Here is a 14,785-nt window from a genome sequence, read left to right on the forward strand (position 1 = left end):
ATACAAAAGGAAAAACACAAATATCAAATTGAAACACGCAAATACAAAAAGAAAAACACACATACAAATTGAAAAGCACAGATACAAATCGAAAAACACAAATACAAATTGAAAAACACAGATACAAATTGAAAAACACAGATACAAATTGAAAAGCACAGATACAAATCGAAAAACACAAATATAAATCAGAAAACACAAATACAAATTGAAAAAACACAAATACAAAAAGCCTACAATGCAATGGTCGTAAGGCCACTCCCCCAGATACCAGAGCACTGTCTCCGACTCTCCACCTGGCTGTTTCTGGAGAAGTATGTTCAGAAAGTGCAAGTTGGGTCTTTAGTAACTTAATTGGCCGTGGTATATTTCTACTCTATAAACGAGGTTTGTGTACAGTAATACTAGAGGTTAAAAACTACTATTTTAATTAGACAACATTTGACTTTTTTTTTTTATAGCTCAAAAATTTTTTGGCTTCAATGCCTGTTAATTTCTAGTTGTTTTCAAAAAGCATCATAAGTGTTTTACACAATGTTAGTGCAGTTTCAACGCGGGAAGATCATACACATGCACTTCTCAGTTGTTGTTTTTATGTCATCAAACTTTGGGTAAATACTACATGCTGTTAGATGTACAGTACTATAAAGTTCATCTTTCGCACGGCCATCATTGTGGAAATGTTAAGCAGTACCAATGGTGTATATATTAGGGTAAGCTAGAAATTCACATGCATCGAAGAGAGAATTTGTTTGAGCTACGAAAAAACAAGTCAAACTAAAATAGTAGTTTTTAACTGCTACTACTGGACACAAACTCATTTATGGTAAAGATGATACTGTTGTGGTGCAAATTATAACACTGACAGAACTATACCACAGCCAACCAATTTATAACACTGGTACACTACTCTTTCTGTCTGCACCCCGGCACCTCTCTCTGTACAAATATGAGCACTACTAATTTTCATTCATTTAAATGAAATCATAGCTTTGCAGGACGAATTCAGTTTTAAGCATGCCTATTGTAAAAAAAAAAAAAAAAGGTACAAGGTATTTGGGTTTAAAATGTAAAAAAGGCCTGGAACAGAAAGACGGTTTAACAGGTGTTGATATATCAACATAAGATGTGATAATAATAGTTTACTTGATGCATTTTGTATTACAGAATTATCACACAATGCAAGAGACCAAGCTTGTACTTGAATAAAGTTCAGTTAATGGCTGCTTTTACAACAGAAAAAAAAGCCATACCTTTGTATTGTTGTCATTCATTTATTACAATACAATATAATAACATACTATCATGGAACAACTACCTATTTCTTTAAAAAAAAAAAATTTGAATGCAGTATTTCTACGGATAAATGAAAGCAATATAACAACTACATCAAATATTGAAGCAGGTTACATATTTATAGTCTACTGGTTATTTAAGTTTGCAACAACAATAACAACACTACAACTACTAATAAAGAGCTTGTGATTGTTGGGTAGCGAGTTATTTAACTTACTTTAAGACAAATGTTTGTTTTGTAAAACAAACAAAAAAAAATGACCATATACAGCATTTATTATTATTTATTTCTCAGCAGACGCCCTTATCCAGGGCGACTTACAATTGTTACAAGATATCACGTTATACATTTTTCAGATATCACATTATTTTACATACAATTACCCATTTATACAGTTGGGTTTTTACTGGAGCAATCTAGGTAAAGTACCTTGCTCAAGGGTACAACAGCAGTGTCCCCCACTGGGGATTGAACCCACAACCCTCCGGTCAAGAGGCCAGAGCCCTAACCACTACTCCACACTGCTGCCCTGTAGAATGTATTGATAAAGAAAATTAACGCAGTATTTCCAGCATTCACGGTTAGTTCTGTCAATGCTTATCAAACTGCTTTTGAAGTTGTCAGTGTTTTTGCTTTGCTGTGCAGAGTGGCTCTTCAGGAATACTTTGATGTTGTCTTGTTTTATTTTATTTTTTGGTGGAGGTGAAGTTTAGATTTTCGCTGCCTTATCCACAATATTATCGCTTTCTAATGCATTCCTTTTTCCATTCTTTAATTATCCAAGTTCTCTGTATATTTCCAGCCTTAAAAGTAATGTATTTCTCACAATGAAAAAAACCTCTCTCACAGCAAAAGTAAAGGCTCTGAAAACTGAAAGGCTGTCTGTCTAAGTATCTGCCACTAAACTGGGTGACATATCCTTCTCCTGTAGTCTTATTGCAGTCATGATCCGACACAAATTTTGAAACCTGAAGAAACATTATTTTGGGATCTCTAGATTCTGTAGCGCCTGTGTGCTATAATACAAGCGCCTTTTTCTCCCCTGTCATTTTCTGTTTATTTATTTATTTATTACATGTATGTAGCTCTTTTCATACCAAAGTATCACAAAGCACTGTACATAATAAAAAACACAATACATTAAAATAAAAGTTCCCAGACATATTATCGTATCAGGGAATTTATTTTGGCTTTATTGGCGGTTTTGATTGGATCGCCAATAATTCTTCCACCAATCAGAGTGTGGCATACAGTGAGTGATCCCGGCCTCTCACAGACCGGTATGCAGCACAGGTTAAGGAAGCACTGGGCAAGGGAAAGAATGTGTCGGATGTCAACGTGAATATGAGAATGGCAGTGTGATAAAGCCAATTTGCTTGAAAAAATTAAAAGCAGACCAGACATTTACATCAATGGATTTAGAAAATCTGGAATTTATGATGCGCTCAGGAACTTCGAGGCAGTGTAAACTATGCATGCTACTGTGGTACCTGTACAACTGTTCTTTTTTATGTTAAGCAGTTTTGTGTTAGTTAAGTACTGTAACAGCCAAAATAGTTTATTCCAGACATGAACCATCGACATCCAGGCTATAGGGCGCATCCTGCACTCCACGCAGAGCATCTAATGCGCCAATCGGGAGCCCACAGCAATCAATTCTTGAAACAAAAATGCATGCATTAGTCTCTTAGCGTCGGATAAGTTTGGCTATATTTCTTAAATAATAAAAAGATACTTTAGTAACTTCCCTAATATGAGTCTCAAATTATAGATCAGGATCAAAGATGACCCCCAAATTTTTCATTTCAAAGTTTTCATGAGAGACTGCTAGGGTCAAACTCATGCAAGTTGATATTTAGTTGATTCCGAGTGCCTACAAGCATAACCTCCGTTTTATCCGAATTCAACATCAAAAAATTCTGAGACATCCAGCACTTGATATCTGCAAGGCAAGCAGCAAGTAACACCCCAGCAGAAGTATTTCCTGGCTTTAAAGACAGGTACAGCTGGGTATCATCCACATAGTAGTGGAAGTTCAATCCATGTCTTTGGATAATGTCACCCAACGGTAGCATATATATATATATTGAAAATAACACCGCAGTCAACTTCAGTCAATGCTGATTTCTCCTCCCCAATTGAGACGAATTGATACCAATCGGATAGATAAGATTGAAACCAGGATAAGACAAGGCCAGACAGACCACTTGTTACACGGCTGGCTGAGTGGTGCCATCAGATCCAGGAAATGAATAACACACAACAGGACAGATAAGGTGAAATGATGAAGGTGCTTGCTTGCGCCGGTTTATTATAAATAAAAAGGTTTGAACAAAACACAGGACACGGCACTTTAGCCAAAATAAACAGACAAACATAACGAACAAACACGGTGAGTACAAACAACTATCAATTTACTTTATTTTACTTTTATTTACTCCTTCTCTACACCCGTTCTCCACTCACCGAACACACAACCCCCGAGTGAATGAAAACATGCTGCTTTTATGCAGTTGTATCGAGACTCGATTGCTAGTCAATCATTCAATTGGAATCTCGGTACAACTGCACGTGAATTAATTAAAGTGCACTTTCCCGTGTTATTATTATTATTATTATTATTATTTATTTCTTAGCAGACGCCCTTATCCAGGGCGACTTACAATTGTTACAACGTATCACATTATACATTATTTCACATTATACAGATATCACATTATTTTTACATACAATTACCCATTTATACAGTTGGGTTTTTACTGGAGCAATCTAGGTAAAGTACCTTGCTCAAGGGTACAACAGCAGTGTCCCCCACTGGGGATTGAACCCACAACCCTCCTGTCAAGAGTCCAGAGCCCTAACCACTACTCCACACTGCTGCCCACATACTAATACTTTAAATGTACGTGATGTGATGTGCCATCCTCGTGCCTAAATACAAATATACATTTTAAACACTCGTGCTGCACACACCCATTTATATCCCGTGTACCAACTACAATACACCAACATTAACACACCACACGCAACATACAACACAGAAATGCATACGGGGTGGAGCACATTGCCACACCACTGTATATTTGAGCCGATTCAATAAGATGGAGTGGTCTGCAGTGTCAAAGGCAGCACTTAGATCTAGGAGAATTAAAACAGATGGAAAGCCCAAGTAAGAGCTTATCAGCAAATAATTTACAACTCTGACATGGGCTGTCTCTGTGCTATGTGCAGCACGAAATCCAGACTGAAATTCCTCAAATACACCATTAAGAGTTAAAAATGTTTGTACTTGTTTGCAGCAACTCTCTCTAGAACCTTATCTAAGAATGGTAGGTTGGAGATTGGCCTATAGTTATTGAGGACTTTAGGGTCCAAATTGTGTTCTTAAGCATAGGCTTTACCACACCTAACTTAAGTGCTGAGAGAACTGCACCAGAGGAAAGTGAACCATTTATAATGTTTAAAATGTGGGGATTAACAACACCAAGAGCATCTTTTAATAGTTTTGTGGGGATAGGGTCAAGAGAGCAAGTAGTAGCTCTCATATGCTGGACCAACGCTGTCAGCTCTTGTAGGGTAATCAAAGAAAAAACCTCCATAGTATACTTAACAGCTCTAGTTGGTAATATTATACTACATCCTTAATAGAAGGTATGTGTGGAATCTGATTTCTGATGTCTACTATTTTATTTTTAAAATAGTTTAAGAAGTCATTGCATCTAAGAGAAGAGCCAATATCAAGGGTGGAACTATTATGGGAGGGATTAATTAATTTATCTATGGTAGCAAAAGAAATCTAGGATTTGATGATCTGGCCAAAGCCAGAGCCTATCTATATATAACCGGGTTGTCCTTCCATATGATGTAATGAACATGCAGTTTTGATTCTCGCCATCTCCGTTCTAATTTCCCACTCTCGTATTTCAATTCACGAGTAGCATCATTAAACCACGGTGACCTTTTTTTAAGACACTCTCCAAGTTTTAACTGTTGCTAAAGTCAAGGAGGTGTAGGTATTAACCAGCTCATCTACTGATAAAAGCCTCAGAGAGTGGTAATGAGCTCAATACATCAGAAAACTTTACAGCAGTTGAAGAATTAATTTCAATATAACATGTATGATCCATGGTTTTGGTATACTGGCATACTAAACTCAAAAAGAAGGGCAAGATGGTCAGAAATAGTGAGATCTATGGTTGCTACATTTTTAACCATGAGAAATTACCAAGTCAGGAGTATGGCCATGATTGTGCGTAGGACCTTTTACATGCAGGATATAATCTAAGGAATCCAGTAGCCTCAAGAATTCCAAGGAAGTAGAATCAGATTCTGTATCCACAGGAAGGTTAAAATCACCCACTAAAAGAATCCTGTCATAATGGTGATTTTATATAATGGTCGAGGGATTAACTGGTTATCAATTACCTCATTTATCCCTTGACCACATTCCCTACAGGTGTTCTAATAAGCGTGGTCAACAGCCAATTTGTCCACAAATGATTAGCTGCTGACCACACATTCTCACGGGAGGTATGTGTGCACAAGTGTGTGTGCTTAATTTGCCATAGAAGTGTCAATGTGGCCAAGAAGTGCAACTTAGAACAACATTTTGCCACACTTCACAAAAGTGTGACATTTTGCCACACTGAGATCACAGGATGCGGGGCTGCTGGTTATTCCTAGGGTCAACAAAAGCAATATGGGAGCTAGAGCTTTTTCTTTTCTCTGCCTTCATTTGTCAGGGAAGCTGGTTCTGTTACAGGTTTCAAGTCAAGACGAAAAACGCACTTTTATAAAATGGCTTTCTTATCTTAGTGAGTTTTAATGTAACTTTAAAATTGCTGCTTTTGTATTATTATGTGTATACTGTTATTTAAATGGGCTGACTGTAGCGGTTGTATGTGTGACATGCTATACAAATGTATTGTGGTTTGTTCTTTTTTTCTGCTGTGTACTGTACAGTGCTTTGTGATACTTTTGTATAAAAAGCGCTATATAAATAAATAAATAAATAAAGTATGCAGATGTATGTGGCACGGCTCAGTTGTGCATTTTCGTCAGGATGGTTTTTGACGATTGCAGTGTGAAAGAAGAAATGCTGGCAGTTGTACCATTGCCTGGAAAAACATGCAGTAAAGATATTTTTCAAGCTTTTAAGAACTGTTCACAGGAGATTGGTGTGCCTCTTCAAAAACTCATGTCAATAGCAACTGATGGTGCACCTGCAATGCTAGGAAGGAAGAATGTTTTTATTGTATATGCAAAAACAACTCTGACTTCCCCGAATTTCTGAACTATCACAGCATCATCCATCTGCAGTGTTTGTGTGCAAAAGTGCTCAATTATGAGCATGTCACAACATGAACCTTGAGCTTCAAGGTGGGGGCAATACTCTGACACAGAGGATTGGGTCGGTGAATGCATTCAGAGCCAAGCTGGGACTGTGGTATGCGCAAATCAAGAACTGAGTCTCTGGGACTGTGTTATGCTCAAATCAAAAATGGAGTCTTCACTCACTTTCGAAGTCTTGAGAAGAAACAGGGAGAAAATGTTTCCTTTGACAGAGAAGGGTATGCCGAACATATAAAAAAAAAAATGTGAAAAAAACTTTGCAAAACTATTCGAGGCCTTCAGACTCATCAAGCCTATCGTCATTTTCGTTCAAAATCCATTCCTGGACACCGATATAAGTGAAACTGCATGTGGTGAAACCCTGCAGGCAGTGACAATGCTGCCCGAGAGATGGAAATAATCACTCTTCAAAGTGGAGAAACTGTAGTGACAATGCTGCCCTAGAGATGGAAATAATCACTCTTCAAAGTGAATTGGAATTGAAGGCCCAATCATCTGACAAGGTGTTTTGTCGAGAAATGGAAGTACCTGCTTTTGAAAGAAGTTTATCTTCACATGAGTGCTTGTTTTTGGATCGACTTTGTTTTCTGCCATGAAAATCCTCAAGTCAAGGTAAAGGTAAATGTAGTACACCGAGTACATAAAGCAATAAAGCAAACTAATGTAACGTATCTCATATCAGAGCTTTAATCAACAGGTCTGAACACTCTCATTACACTGAGCTTGCATGGGTTGTTTCACAGATTATCAGCTCCTACATGGACCACCCAGACATTGATATGACCTTTCAGAATGCAAGCTGTGCATGAAATGGATTCTTGTTAAATTAATACTATTGAGAGACAGCACCCCAGTTCCTATAATAGACTATAAAAGGACGCCTCACAAATCATTAGTCATGTGCAAACCATCTTGAAACAAGATTGTCACAGAACAAGCCACAGAAGCAAGGAAGACAACTCTGACCTTGTTTTTCCTTGCAGTGAATGAGCAGTAAAATGCCAACATCATTCAACGACAGCGTCAACATGGCTACAGCTGAGAGTTAAGTTGTGAAACACTAGCAGGAATGATTGATTGCTTTGCTAAAACCTAAAAGGTAAAAATCTAATTACTTAGGGCCTAAGAATGGCAGATATCTTCCTACTGCTCCCACACAAGAATGGGGTTGATACCTCATTTTTTAAAAGCTGATTTCTCCTGGTTTTAATAACGCTCCATTGAGAAGGTGCTAATAAATGCCCTACACCTTCACGAATTGCATAGATTCTATAATTAACACGGGAGCGTCCCAAGTGAGTTCACAAAGCAGAAGACACTGCTGGGGGGGGAAACGAAGGAAGTAAAGCAGTAACAGACTTCCTGGAAGGCCAGGCAACAAAGTGGGACACCACACGATACCCCGGGGTACCATTCTACCCCGGTCTCTCTCGTTCATTTTACATCATGAGGTATAGTTAGAAACATACCTTAGAGTGTTTTGCTGCAACTGGGAGTTTAAACTCTAATAGAAGGAAGTGGTAATCAAGAAACACGTGTAATTCAAAGAATTTTCAAATCAATTCCAAATTGAAATAAATGTGATATACAGGGGTATGCATGGAGTTAGCATCAGCATTAGAAATAAAGTCTGTTGCAAGAAATTGTTCTGTTGAAACAGTTGTGCCAAACCACCTAATATTTCATTTGTGAACAAGGTCGAGTGTTGAAACTTTATCTGGGCTGGTATTTGGGCACTGGTTGTTAAGAAAATAAACGAACAGGCTCTCCATCAGTCCTCGCCATTTACAGTTGATTCAATCACCACATTCTTAGTGGATGCTTTTAAACTGCAAATGGTCTGTGATGTGACAAGTGTGTATAAGTGAGGGATTTAAAAAAAATAGCTTTATATAGTTTTATATAATATATAGTTTTCTCTCTTAGTTTCATTAGGATACCAAACAATAAGATCAGCAGAAAATAAACTAAAATATCTAATTAGATAGACTGTCAATACCAAATTCCAATTCCTACATTCAGTAAATAAACATTAAAGGTAGACTTGCAATTTTATCAGATACATTTTAACTGGTTTTAAAGTGATTGTAGCTAAAAAAATAAAAATAAAAATCTTACCTTTTGTTCACTACCACTCATTATGTAAGCATCAACATGTATTGACTGATAAGCAGTTAGCCAGTAACGTGTTACAACCAGACTTGCTCTTTTCACTTTAAAACATTGTACTACACTAGGTTTATGCAGGTTCTCAATTTCCTTTACAATTTATTGTAAATTTCTTTAACCTTGTGTAGTACTAGATACTATGTTTTAAAATTAAATTACATCTTCACTAAAACATGTGTTTCTTTCAAATTGCACATTTGAGTGAATTGACGGCCATGGAGGGAAAATTATGTAACTATTTTGTTACCTCCAGTTATTAAACAATTCTCAAGATGAACTGTAAGTACAGTTTATGTGGGAAATATATTGGATGAGTATAAAATCCTTGAATGTAAAGTGCCTCACACATGGCCTGGAACACTTATTTACATCCTGCTGAGTTTGCATGCCAATAGCCTTCTGGGAATCATACTGGATTTTAAAATTATATAAATGCATAATTTGCATTGTGGTTTTAAATGGGCGATAGCATGTTTAGTATACAGTAGCCATGGTAGAATGAAGATATCCATATTGTAGCATGTTGGATGGTAAGGGCAGCGCGGATGTAGCTAGAATGTTAAATTGTTATTGAAATAAAGACAACATGGTTTCATCCTTCCTCCACACCGACAGAAACACCCTGACAGACCCAGGGGGCTGCTACGTTGATGTCTGGAGTTGATATTAGAGGGTTTAGCCCCCATTGAAGAGTCCCAGAGCTGGGGTGAGAGGGACTGTAAGAGGAAGACAGGAGCTTGTATGTGAGGCCTAGGGCTCTCTATGTCAGAGTGGAGTGGTCGATGGTGCAGAAGCAGTGTTCTAAAGAGCTGTGTCAGGGACAAGCTGAGGTCAGGAGAAAAGAGGCAGGAGCAGCCACGGTAGGACTGGAACTGAAGCAGACTTCTCCACCTTCACCTGTCTACCCAAAACCTTGTGTGAGTTAGCGACCAGTTGTATTTTGTTTCAGAAGTGGATTTTTGCATGGCTAGTAGCATTGTAGTCGTAATAATGCTCAGTGGGTGGGGAGAGGTTTGTATTGCCTTGATAAGGTTTTCAGGCTTCGTCGGTGTAGGAATACATCCACCAACCTGGGTGCGCTCTGTCATAGGGTTTCCCTGCTAAATAATTGACTTGTTTTACTGTCACTAGGCTAGTTAGTTTGGTTAGTGATAATAGAAAGGCAGCTAGCCCCGTCCTTCCTCTGCACCGTCAGAGCCATCCAGACAGTCCCTCGCTGTCATTACAATAGAAAGATTTGAAAGAGTTCTAACAAAAACTATAGCTTGGCCGTTGTTGAGATTTTCCATCGTACATCTTTAAGTGTTTCTGGGGGAAGAAATCACTGGTGTGCAGCTCGCTCAGTTCGCTCATATAATTTTGTTCTGGGGGCAGATCTGCCCCGCAGGCAGAATAACACATCTCCAATGTGTTATTCGCAGCTCATGGTTATTTTTATACTGGCATCATTATAGAGATTACACCTTGCCCAGACTTGCTCACAGACAGCCCTAAAGGTGAAATACAATGGCAACTTTATAAAACATATAACCAAATATCCCTGAGTGTAGAAACAGCAATAAATGATGAATAAGAACATATATAACTAAATAAAACAAATGCAAATTGAGAGGGCAGAAAGTATTTACATTTTGGACAACCTATAGTAAATTACAAATTAAAATAGCAGGCCTATATCTATATACGATTCAAGTCTGTGGAAATTCTGAAAGAGGTTTAATTGTTCTGGATGGACGTGATCATTCCCCAATAAGTACCCCCTTCAGGGAATTCCTTCAGTCTGCTCCAGAATTGCCCAGTGATCACTGTTCAGATGGTTCCTTGCAAAATACTGTATCAGTAACTTGTGCAGTCTTTGGAACAGGGCACTCTACTAACAGCCCAGTATTGAAGTCTTGTCAACTCTGCTGTCTTAACCACTGACATTGGCTTGCAGTAGAGAACTGCTATTTTTATATATTACTATATATGTATCAGGGATTCCATTTGTATAAAGCAAATCTTTGGGATCCTGTGGACGGGAGAGAAGGACTGAGCTGCAAATCTACCTCCCGTACCTATGCGAGTACTGTCCCTTGTGCTGAAAGCTAACAAGCCGGAGTTGTTGTGTTTTGTTTGGCAGCCGGAGACCCGGATGGGAGCTGAAGCCGCGGAGCCAGCAGGAATACCCGGAGCACCTGCTCTGCCTGTCCACCCCCATACCATTGTTGGATAGGGGGTAAAATTGGGTTATTAAACACTGACATTTTTTAAATCTACTTGTTTGTTTGTTTGGACTTTCCCTCACTTCCACACCACTCACATCCTGACAGAGCCTTTAAGACCTGACTTTTTGGAGTTCAATCATTAACTTTCAAGTTTTGAGATCAACCATCAACTAGGAACTGAACAAGCACTTCTGGGCCTCCTCTTGTTTGTACATTTTCTGATGTCACAAACAAGTCATGAACACAAAATTAAACAAAAAATCCCTCACCCAAGTCTTGCACTATCACGGTGGGTTTAAAAAAAAAAAAAAAAAATACAGGCAAGTTTGTTTCTCTTCCTGTAGCCGCAAACCTCTGTGTTCCCAGCTTCCTGGTTCTCGCTGTAATGGAGCTCTGGGCTCTCCTTTTATAGGATGTGGCTGCTCCCAATTATCACCAATTATTCCATTTGGGAGCAGCCACATTCTTACCTGTTTTTGGCAGGGATAGGAATTAACCCGATCCCTGCCAACCACCACCAAAACACACACAAACACCCACACTATTACAGGCAGAGTTCTTGTTCTGCCTCAATTTGCATATATCAAGATGCTTTTACAGCAATGATCCTTTGCTTTCCATTCCTTTCCATTCAATTCAATTCAATTCCATTCCATCCCATTCTTCCTTTCCATTCCATTCAATTAAATTCCATTCAATGCCATTCCATTCAATTCCATTCCTTCAATTTTCCAGATGTTTTCTTAACATCCAGCAACACTGTGATGCACCGCTTCTTGACTTTTTTCTTTGGCAGAAAACCAATAACCTACTTGCTGTGATAAGGTGTTTTAAGAAATCATACTGCAGGCACAGATTTGAAAACATCTGTGACTTTGTAATAGAGAGGGGATTAGTTGAACCTAAGTGTGACTAGTTTTTAAATTGAAAAAGAAGCAGTGTGAAAGTGTGAATAGAGAGAGTCAGATATAGTTCTATTTCTCCACATGAAGAAGTGTAGATGAAGAACCAGGTTAACTCAAAGATTACTGCAGTAAATCTTACCTAATATGTATTGACAACACTTTGTATGTACTGTGTGTGTGTGTAATATATATACAGTGCCTTGCGAAAGTATTCGGCCCCCTTGAACTTTGCGACCTTTTGCCACATTTCAGGCTTCAAACATAAAGATATGAAACTGTAATTTTTTGTGAAGAATCAACAACAAGTGGGACACAATCATGAAGTGGAACGAAATTTATTGGATATTTCAAACTTTTTTAACAAATAAAAAACTGAAAAATTGGGCGTGCAAAATTATTCAGCCCCCTTAAGTTAATACTTTGTAGCGCCACCTTTTGCTGCGATTACAGCTGTAAGTCGCTTGGGGTATGTCTCTATCAGTTTTGCACATCGAGAGACTGAAATTTTTGCCCATTCCTCCTTGCAAAACAGCTCGAGCTCAGTGAGGTTGGATGGAGAGCATTTGTGAACAGCAGTTTTCAGTTCTTTCCACAGATTCTCGATTGGATTCAGGTCTGGACTTTGACTTGGCCATTCTAACACCTGGATATGTTTATTTGTGAACCATTCCATTGTAGATTTTGCTTTATGTTTTGGATCATTGTCTTGTTGGAAGACAAATCTCCGTCCCAGTCTCAGGTCTTTTGCAGACTCCATCAGGTTTTCTTCCAGAATGGTCCTGTATTTGGCTCCATCCATCTTCCCATCAATTTTAACCATCTTCCCTGTCCCTGCTGAAGAAAAGCAGGCCCAAACCATGATGCTGCCACCACCATGTTTGACAGTGGGGATGGTGTGTTCAGGGTGATGAGCTGTGTTGCTTTTACGCCAAACATAACGTTTTGCATTGTTGCCAAAAAGTTCGATTTTGGTTTCATCTGACCAGAGCACCTTCTTCCACATGTTTGGTGTGTCTCCCAGGTGGCTTGTGGCAAACTGTAAACGACACTTTTTATGGATATCTTTAAGAAATGGCTTTCTTCTTGCCACTCTTCCATAAAGGCCAGATTTGTGCAGTATACGACTGATTGTTGTCCTATGGACAGAGTCTCCCACCTCAGCTGTAGATCTCTGCAGTTCATCCAGAGTGATCATGGGCCTCTTGGCTGCATCTCTGATCAGTCTTCTCCTTGTATGAGCTGAAAGTTTAGAGGGACGGCCAGGTCTTGGTAGATTTGCAGTGGTCTGATACTCCTTCCATTTCAATATTATCGCTTGCACAGTGCTCCTTGGGATGTTTAAAGCTTGGGAAATCTTTTTGTATCCAAATCCGGCTTTAAACTTCTCCACAACAGTATCTCGGACCTGCCTGGTGTGTTCCTTGTTCTTCATGATGCTCTCTGCGCTTTAAACGGACCTCTGAGACTATCACAGTGCAGGTGCATTTATACGGAGACTTGATTACACACAGGTGGATTCTATTTATCATCATTAGTCATTTAGGTCAACATTGGATCATTCAGAGATCCTCACTGAACTTCTGGAGAGAGTTTGCTGCACTGAAAGTAAAGGGGCTGAATAATTTTGCACGCCCAATTTTTCAGTTTTTTATTTGTTAAAAAAGTTTGAAATATCCAATAAATTTCGTTCCACTTCATGATTGTGTCCCACTTGTTGTTGATTCTTCACAAAAAATTACAGTTTCATATCTTTATGTTTGAAGCCTGAAATGTGGCAAAAGGTCGCAAAGTTCAAGGGGGCCGAATACTTTCGCAAGGCACTGTATATATATATATATATATATATATATATATATATATATATATATATATATATATATATATATATATATAGTAACAAACTGGTGGGGTACCCTGCGGGTTACTCCTTTGCTACTTCCACCGACTGGCACAGACACGTAGGACTTTCAGGCAAGTAACTTTTATTTACAATATTCAGACACCAACACTTTCCTTTTATAACTTATTGCCCTGTACGGGTCACTAACTGACTCACTTCTTCGCCCCTCTCTAACTATTTCAGACTACCGTGTCCTGCAGGCCGAGGCCTGTACAAGTCCTCCCAAGAGGGCTGAGTCCACGGAAAGGGGTCACTGTAGGCTCTCCCAGCGGCAGTAGCTTTGTATTCCAAGTAGTCAGACGGGCTCCCTCGGCTGGCGTGTTTCTGCAACACGGGTCAGTATCCACAGACTCCCCCTTGCTGGAGTCTCGCTGCAACACAGGTAAGAATAAAGAAGACACCCTCTGCTGGAGTATGGAACGAGCCCCTCTGAAGAAGGGCTCCTGGAAGGCCACTCCCGTGACCCAACTCCAAAAGACGTACCCAACAGTGTTAATGAATAATATCCAGACTGTGGGGAAAGGACCCCGGCAGCCAATGTCCTGGTAGATTCCAGAACACACACGAGTGTCCCAGAGTCCACGCCCAATGTCCACACACCTGTATATAATGTTGCCTCAGTCCATTTTTTTTTTTTTTTTTCAACCCGCTACTCCTGCAGTGCGTGTATGCACAATTTCCCTTCGGGTCCCGGGTATTTTACACAGTCAAACAGACGGCAGCTGTGACGGTGCCCAACCGTCACGGAAACTGCGGAAATGCTTCAAACTCAATACTGTGGAGCGGCGTTTATCTACAAACGTTTCATAAAAATAAATTAAACTTGTCAAAACAAAAGACTACCTCACCAAGAGGAAAACGCTCACAGTTTACCAAAACAAAACTCTTATTCAAACCAAACAAAACGTTCACTTTACCTTACGATACTTTGTAACACACTCTTTGCTTTCTGGAT

The sequence above is a fragment of the Acipenser ruthenus genome, chromosome 28 (genome assembly GCF_902713425.1).
Source record: "Acipenser ruthenus chromosome 28, fAciRut3.2 maternal haplotype, whole genome shotgun sequence".
NCBI classification, from domain to species: domain Eukaryota; kingdom Metazoa; phylum Chordata; class Actinopteri; order Acipenseriformes; family Acipenseridae; genus Acipenser; species Acipenser ruthenus.